Source organism: Pongo pygmaeus, chromosome 18 (genome assembly GCF_028885625.2).
Source record: "Pongo pygmaeus isolate AG05252 chromosome 18, NHGRI_mPonPyg2-v2.0_pri, whole genome shotgun sequence".
Taxonomy (NCBI): Eukaryota; Metazoa; Chordata; class Mammalia; order Primates; family Hominidae; genus Pongo; species Pongo pygmaeus.
Genome location: NC_072391.2, coordinates 84,844,413 through 84,851,376, shown reverse-complemented (window position 1 = coordinate 84,851,376; position 6,964 = coordinate 84,844,413).

The following is a 6,964-nucleotide window of genomic DNA, read 5'->3' as shown; positions in this document are numbered from 1 at the left end:
CACCACCCACGTGGCCTCCACCCCATTGGAGTCCAAATCCTCCGATCCATCCCAGGCGGGGCTGCTTCCCCTCACACATGTCCTCACTGATCACCACACCAAACAGACACTCACAGCGGGCACCGGACTGCTTTTCCCACCTCATGTCGTGCCATCAAGCATCAGTGCACGTTATGCTGTAATTCCCGTAAACACTGCTTGTCCTTGCAACATTATTTATTTATTTATTTATTGCAAAATAGCTGTTTTTCTTATGGTGAGAGCCGTACATACTCACTGCAAAATATTCAGAAGATCGAAAGTGTAATGTGAGGAGGGAGGGCAAGAAGCCGCCATTGTCTCATGACCCAGGAATCATCACTGCGAGCCCCGTGGTGCGTGGACTGCCAGGTCGTGATTTTCAAAACTCTCCACATAAATGTATTGATTGGTTGATTTCCAAACTTAAGATCATACCTACAGATCTGCTTGCCACTATATATATTTTTACATCATATGCATGGGATGCACATGTATATGCATACACTCATATATATTCACACGATACACATATGCATATAATGTTTTTCTTTCATTTTATACTCTTACAATTCCACTGAGATTAGGACAGTGAGGATACTAAAATATGTCACCTTTAGAATTTCTGGACACACACGGGCATCTTTTCGGATGTGGTGCTGTCTTTCTGGCCTGCCCCTATGTGAGGCCTCTCCTGCCAGCCCCGCCACATCCAATCTCCTCTCTTTTCCAACCACCCCATGCTCTGGGGGCTGACCTACCCCACCCCACTGAGCCCTCTGCCTTTCAGTTGGATTTGCCCAACACGAGACTGGGACACGGCAGAGAGTGGGAGGAGAGGGGGGTGTGCCTACCTCCTGTCTCCTGGTCGCTGGTGGTGGGCGGGAGCCTCCTTGCCTTCTGAAAGCCTCAGCTCTGTTTGGGCCTACGGGTGGTCCCAGCTTCCCTCTTTCCAGTCCTGAGCTGCTTCCTGTCCTTCGACAACCTCCTTTCACCCCCTCCTCAACACACCTTTATAACCCGCCCCTTCACTAGGTCCTTGAACTTGCCCGTCTGTTTCTAATCTAGCGCTGTCACTGCATTCCATTCCGTGCAAGTTCATCAGTTCATGTCACTAAGCCCCTACGGAGTGACCGTGAGTGGTTTCCGACTTTTCGCAATAATTGTGAAACCCCATTACTCTTGTTTCTTCATGCTTGCCCTTGTGCCTGTCTTTGGGATAAATTCTGGGAAGTGAAATTGTGGGGTTCCAGGATAGGCACATTTTAACATTTCTAAGCATTGCTGTCTCCTTTTTTAAACCATCTCTTTTGATGATCCCCCAATATTCCATCTAGAGAAAACGGCGTCATGTATTCTACCACCTCCTCTTGTTGGACGTATAAGTTGCTTCCAGTATTTTCTATTGTGAATTACACTATGATGAGCATCTTTATGTGTGAAGCTTCTTCCATACCCAGGATTGCTTCCTGGCTGTGTAGTTTTGTTGAATTGGCTCAGAGAGGACACACGGGGAACTTTAAGGCAGTGTTCGACGGTTCATTTAAAACAATCATACTTGGCTGGGCGTGGTAGCTCACGCCTGTAATCCCAGCACTTTGGGAGGCCGAGGCAGGCAGATCACCAGGTCAGGAGATCGAGACCATCCTGGCTAACATGGTGAAATCCCGTCTCTACTAAAAAAATACAAAAAATGAGCTGGGCATGGTGACAGGTGCCTGTGGTCCCAGCTACTCAGGAGGCTGAGGCAGAAGAATGACGTGAACCCGGGAGGTGGAGCTTGCAGTGAGCTGAGATCACGCCACTGCACTCCAGCCTGGGTGGCAGAGCGAGACTCCATCTCAAAAAAAAAACCAAAAAAAACAAAAAACCATTCTTACCAAAGTTCAACTCTGACTGAGTGACAAAAACTAACAATTATAACTGCTTTATCTCTAGGTGTCTATGTGTATTAGTCCATGTGGGCTGCTATAATAAAAGCTCCATGAACTGGGTGGCTTCTAAACAACAGAAATTTGTTTCTCACTGTTCTGGAGGCTGAGAAGTCCGAGATCAAGGCTCCGGGAGACTCGGTGTCTGGTGAGGGCTTGCTTCCTGGTTCACAGATGACGCCTTCTTACCGTGTCCTCACATGAAGGAACAGGGGCATGAATCCCATTCACAAGGCTCCCTCTGGACCTCATCACCTACCACAGGCCTCACCTCCCGATGCCATCATTTTGAGTGTTAGGATTTCAACATAGGAATTTTGAGGGAGACGCACTCAGCCCATATCACTGTGCATCCATTGGTATCAAGGCCATAGCACCTCCACTAGGAGAACAGCACGCACAGTCGCACAGAAATATGTAACCTTAAAAAAATAAAGAAGCGATCAGGCACAGTGGTTCACACCTGTAATTCCAGCACACTCGGAGGCTGAGGCGGGTGGATCACCTTGAGGTCAGGAGTTTGAGACCAGCCTGGCCAACAGGGCGAAACCTCATCTCTCCTAAAAGTACAAAAATTAGCTGGGTATGGTGACGCCTACTTGTAGTCCCAGGTACTTGGGAGGCTGAGGCAGGAGAATCGCTTGAACCTGGGAGGCGAAAGTTGCAGGGAGCTGACATCACGCTGCTGCACTCCAGCCTGGGTGACAGACCAAGACTGTGTCTCAAATAAATAAATAAATAATAAAATAAATAAATAAATAAGCAACAAAAATCTAACCTAAAGCTTCCCCCAGAACTGCTGCTCCCGCTCCCTTTCCTCCTACAAACAGAAGCTAAACGTGCTTGGCTGCTATGTTCCAGCCAGGCTAACAGCGCAGGGAGAGGCCTGGGCTCGGGGCCTCTGTATGGTGTCTTCTCCCTCGTGGGACTCCCGAGCCCTCTGTTCCAAGAACAGAGCCCTTGCTGATTACAAGGGGTCTGTCATCCATCGCTCCTCTCTGCATGAATGAATTTCAGGACTCATTGAAAAAGTGAGTCACTGGCAGGGAATCTCTGACACGTGCTGCAGAAAACCTCATGATCCAGCGTGCACCTTTCATTCCACCCGATTCAGAAATCCTCCTGCTGGATCCGACGCCTCCGAAGTGCTCGTGTTCCCCTCTGGAGCCTCAGAGCATCATCTGTTCATCTGACTCCAGCGTTCCTCCAGCAGAACCTTTGCTTTCTCTCAAATACGTGGGTGTCAGGTGGACTCTCCCCTCTCTGCCCTTGAGGAAATCTTGTCCCTCTAAGGAAATGCCAAGCCAGAGCCACAGGCACATCTGGGCTCTGATCCCGCGCCCCACTCCAGGGGACCCTGCTGACAGCCCTCCTACTCCAGAGCCAGGTCACTTCCCAATGGAAACCAAAGGGCGGGTCATCTTTGCATTCATTCATCCATCCTTTCCAGGAGCGTTTGTATGTGTAATATCCCACACCTTGTGCATCTACTCTATGCCACGTACTTGACAGGCAATGTCCGGTCTCACCTGTACAACAGCCCTGTGAGCTAGTTATTATTAGCCCCTTGTACAGATGAGAAGACTGAGGCTCAGGGGTAAAGTCCCCCACTCATGCTTGACAGTGGTGGAGGCAGGACTCCAGTGCTGACCCTCATATGCGGAGCCCGCCCTTTCTCACCATGCCTCGGCCTGGAGCACCTTCTCAGGCATGTCCTCAAAGCACCCACAGGCCAGGGAGGGGGAAGGATACCCGGCCAAGTGCAGTGAAGGTGCCGCCTCCTGGAGGGCTATGTGCAGCAGCTGGGCATAGCACTGTGCTGAGTCAGGATAGGAGCCGTCTGCTCCCAGCCCGAGCCGCCCACCTGGCCCAGGTGCGGCTACTGCCAAGCTGGGTCTCAGAGCCACAGGGAGCCGGGAGCCAGCCCACTTCTCAGCCCTGCTGTAGCTGGACTCCTGTGGGGGCGCCCTGCCTCCTCCGCTCTCCTGTGCTCTCCCTCTACCTGAGCCCCTGGGGCTGTGTAGACAAATGACCACACATTGCATGGCTTACAGCAGAAATGTACTCTCTTTCTCACAGTCCTGAAGCCAGAAGCCTGGAATCAAGGTGTGTGCTCCCTCTGAAGTCTCTAGGGGAGGACCCTTCCTGCACTGCAAAGTGGGGACGGTGATTGGCACCACGGGGGGTCCTGGGAGAGACTGACTGGGAGTGAGGGTGCCCTGCAGAGGCATTGGGGTCCCTCCATGCAGGCACTGCGGCCAGACCTTCCCTGGTTTTATTGGAGAGGGTAGAGCCGTGTCTGGTGGCTCCAGGCATTGCTGGGCTTGTGGCTGCACTGCTCCCGTCTCCTCCTCCATCTTCACATGGCATCTTTTGTGTGTGTCTCTTTGCCGCTTATAGGGACACCTGGCATTGGACTTAGGGTCGCCCCTCCTCCAATACGGCCTTATCTTAACTAATTACATCAGCAAAGACCTTATTTCCAAATAAGGTCACATTCCCGAGTACCAGTGGTTTTGACTTGAACGTATCAATTTTTGTTTTTCTTTTGAGACAGGGTCTCGCTCTGTCGCCCAGTCTGGAGTGCAGTGGCGAAATCTTGGCTCACTGCAGCCTCCACCTCCCAGGCTCAAGTGATCCTCCCGCCTCAGCCTCCCTAGTAACTGGGACTACAGGTGCGTCCCATCAAGCCTGGCTAATTTTTGTATTTTTGGTAAAGACGGGGTTTCGCCATGTTGGCCAGGCTGGTTTCAAACTACTGAGCTCCGCTTCCCAAAGTGTTGGGATTATGGGTGTGAGCCACTGAACCCGGCCTTAGACATATCTCTTTAGGGATTCCCCTCTCTACACCCTCCAACAAAAGCAGGGACGGTCTGGCCGCGGGCCTGTGTGGGGAGACCGGTGCCTTTGCAAGGCGTTCTCACACCCGGTCAGCACCCCCACGACCCTCGGTGGTGGTGACCATCACTGACCCCACTTGAGAGGCCACGCAGCCTGCCCGTGGCCGCACAGCTCGAGCGTGGTGAAGCCTCGTGGACCGGGTGTGCGGACCCTGTGCCCCCACACTCTGTCCACCAGGATGGGCTGCCTGTCCCCGAAACACACGGAGGTGGAGGAGGCGGGACCCTCGCAGGGGTTTTCGGGCTAACAGGAGAGGTGCGCGGTGCACAGCAATGGCTGCGTAGGCCCCAGGGCGGCCCAGGGCTGCAGACGCTGGGGGTCTCACGTGCAAACTGTGCTGGTTGTGGGGTGAGCGGCAGTGTCTCAGGGTCGGGCGCTCCCCACGGGACGCATCCCCGGTGTCCTCACTGGGACGCAAGCTCCGGACGGGGAGGCCCTGTCTGTTCTGCTCACCATGGCTCCCAACCCCGGAACTCAGCCAGGCCCCATAAGCACGTGGGCTGCGGGAATGGATTCCCTGGTATTCAGGGGAAGCAGAAGTCCAGCCTCAGTTTCCCCGCCAGCAAAAGGGGGTGGGCGGGACGCCTGAGGACCTTTGGAAACTGCCCAGGCGCGCCACCTGCTGGACGGCAAGGACAGCACACCTGGTGGGAGCCGTCTCCAAAAAGCCCCAGGTGCTCAGCCTGGCCCTGCATGACCCACCCTTCCCTCAGAGGCCACTCCCTCGGGCAAAAAAGGCCAGGAGCCTCATTCCTCCCAGCCCCCCGTGGCACAAGTGGCCCCATGCCCTGTGACAGGCAGGGGCCGAAGGGGGAGTCAGGACCTGGGCAGTGGCCCAGGAAGGACATCTGCATCCAGGGAGCCTTGAAACCTCGTCCTCGGCACACTCACACTCACTCACACTCACACTCGTCATCACACACCACGCACACTCAGACACACACAAGCATTGTCACACACCCACACAAACACGCCTTTCACATACACGCTGGCACACGTACATGGCCACACGATCACACATCCATGCATGCACACTGTCACGTGCTCACACACACTGTCACGTGCTCACACGCTGCCACAAACACACATCCACGTATGCACACTGCCACACACTCACACATACATGCATGCACACTGCCACACACGCTCACACATACGTGAATGCACAATGCCACAGTCACACATCCATGCACGCACACTGCCACACGCTCACACATCCATGCATGCACCGTGCCACGTGCTCACACATACGTGCACACACACTGCCACAAGCACCATGCTCTCCCCATGCAGTTCTCTCTGAGAAGCAGAGTGAGGAGCAGGAAGGAGTGCCCAAGCTCCCATGTAGCTCCTTTCCCGGGCATGGTTCCAGCCCTGTGTACACAGAGCTGTGCAGTATCCACCGTTCAGCCTTTCTGCCTTGACATTCTGCTTTGGACCTGTATCCACATAGCCTTAGCTCATTTCTTGTCATGGCTCCAGTGTCCCATTGTGTGAATTCGTCGTAATTTATTTATTCATTCTGTCAATGGATGCTTCCAAGTTGCCTGCTATCCTGGGCGACACTACTGTGAACCATAGAGGCTTGTGCTTAAAAGAAGGGCATCTGGCTGTGGGGCACACACGCTGTCCTCTCCACTGGCCGTTGCATGCAGCCACCCTCTTTTCAGCAAAGTGCACGATGCCCACTTCCCTTCCTCCCATCCATCACTCCAGTGGCCAGGTTTTTAAAGTTTTGCCAATGTGCTGGGCGTGGACAAGCATCGTGATGTGGCTTTGACTTGCATTGTCTCAGCCAGCAAAGGCACTGGTTCTTCAGACACTTAGTAACCACACACGTTTTCTCTTCTCTGACTTGCTTGTGGCTCCCTTTGCCCGTCTTTCTTTCTTTCTTTCTCTCTCTTTCTTTCTTTCTTAAGACAGAGTCTCACTCTGCTACCCAGACTGGAGTGCAGTGGCCAGATCTTGGCTGACTGCAACCTCTGCCTCCCAGGTTTAAGCAATTCTCCTGCCTCAGCCTCCTAAGTGGCTGGGATTACAGGCATGTGCCACCATGCCCAGATGATTTTTGTATTTTTAGTAGAGATGGGATTTCATCATGTTGCTCAGGCTGG